This window comes from Tupaia chinensis, unplaced genomic scaffold, assembly GCF_000334495.1.
Source record: "Tupaia chinensis unplaced genomic scaffold, TupChi_1.0 Scaffold143789_1, whole genome shotgun sequence".
Classification (NCBI taxonomy): Eukaryota; Metazoa; Chordata; class Mammalia; order Scandentia; family Tupaiidae; genus Tupaia; species Tupaia belangeri.
The window spans coordinates 120,590-122,711 of record NW_006203638.1 but is presented as its reverse complement, the minus strand read 5'-3'; positions in this window follow the sequence as shown (position 1 = coordinate 122,711).

The following is a 2,122-nucleotide window of genomic DNA, read 5'->3' as shown; positions in this document are numbered from 1 at the left end:
AAGATGTTTAGTTTGCCATGACATCTTATTTTCTGTTTCACTGCACAATGCTATTTTCACCAGGGCAACCGAGCTCCCTGATAAACTTTGAGAACATTTGAGCCAGCTTGGCAGTGAAAAGATTCAGTGCAGTCTGAGTTTTATATATTTATTTATTTCACTTTATTCCATGTTTAGTATGACTGAGTAACCAGTTCAATAAAAATAGGACGGGGCAGCACCCAGTGTGCATTGTATAATAAAGCAGCCCTGGTTACTGCGAACTGTATCCCAACAGTTCCAATATTCCTTTCAAAGAACAGATTCTTGACACAGATAGATGAAGTGCGATGGGCAGCAGATATTTCATCCCAATTCATATGATGGCTCTGAATAGGAACCAGCAAGAGTGTCGCTCTTCAGACAGGCAGAAGGGGCATGCCTCCAGGGCTCGAGTGAACCACGCAATTCAGAAGCAATAGAAAAAGCTCTAGGGAAGGGCTCCATCCTAACTGACCCAAGAACAAAGATGTCAAGACTTGGGACCAGTATGACCTTGGGCACTAGCGATACTTCCGGGGTTGTGCCAAGAGTCAAAGTAGGCCAACCTCGGGCCTCGGTGTCTGTATTTTCACCACGGATGTGGGGGGGCCTGGTCCCTTCTAATTTTCAGAGTGCTTCTTTTGACCTCCTGTTTCATTTAGAAGAGATTGGATTTGAATGTTCTTTTATCTCCCTGAGACTGGGTACTGTTGAATCCATACACCTGAGTATTAGAAGAGGCTTGAGACCTTCTGGAGCATAATTCCCATCGAATGCAACAATCCTTTTCTGAAAACATAGAATGATGATGAACTCACTCCCTATGGAATCACGAAACTTCAGCCCATGAAATTTTCTGCCTGTGTGATTTTATTTGAAGTGTGTTTGTCTTAAATAAGCCTTTCTATAGTTTTGTTGCTTTAATATCTGCTTCACAACTTTTTTTTTTTTTACCTTTTTGGTGTTTTTTGTGTTGTGAGATGCAGGATTTTTTTTTTCCTATTTTTTTATGTAGTTCTGATAGATATAGAGACAGGGGAGGGGGGGCACCCTCAATGGATCTTGATGGTATGACCCACCCCCAGCTTCAGCCAACCCCAGACCCTGGGCGCATGTGTACCCAGTGTGTTCAGAGAGGTTTCTGGACATGGACTGGACCCTTCCCTGTGGGTCAGCCTTGCAGACTGCTGTATTACTCCCACGCCACTCTGTGGCCCCTATTTTGGTGTTTGTTCTGGAACAGTTAAGTTACCTGGGAATCATTTTATTTATTTTTTTTTTTCGAGGCTGTATTTTCAGCTTTCTATGGTGTTACTGTTTCCTAATCTAGGCATAATTTGACCTCACTATTCAGACCACACCCTCAATGCCCAGTGTGTTAGAAGAGTTTTCCAGTACGGCTGCTGGGAAGACAGCTCCTCCTGGCCCTGTGTGAGCTGCAGGGATCATTCTGTCTGCTTCTTTCCTCTGGTTCTTTCCCTTGCTTAGACAGCTTTCCCCCAGTGGAGGATACAAGGGGAACCTCTGCAGGTCCCTGTAGTTCTCTCTTTAAGCATCGCTCTCTTCTCTGGTACTCTGCCCTGAGAAGCCCTGCAGCCTTGGTCCTCCTGAGCTCAGGGATACCACTGGTGCCACGTTTCCTCTTCCTGTTCTGGAAACTCCGAGCTCGGAGGTGGGCAACTGTAGAGCTTACCTCATTTGTTTTCATTCCCTCAGGAACCACTGCCCAACTTGAGAGAGATATAAAATACCTGACCAATAAATACTGCCTAAAACAATTAAAGCCAGGTCCAGCCACAGTGGTGCAGGCGCTAGGAGCGCTGCTTCAGGATGCTGGAAACCATATGCGAAGGCTCTGAGTTTGTGCCCTGGGTCTACCTCAGCACACCCTCAGCACACCTGTGATTCTGGTTGGCTGCAGCGCTGGGGGAGGACCGTGGCATGAAAACTGTGGGTGCCTCTCTCTCTCTTTCTCTCCTCTCTCTCTCCCTTACTCTTGCTCTCGCGCTCTCAGGAAAAACATAAATAAACTAAAAAAAAAAAAAAAATAGTCAAGGCCATTAAAAACAAGAGAAGTCTGAGAAACAGTGACAGTCCACAG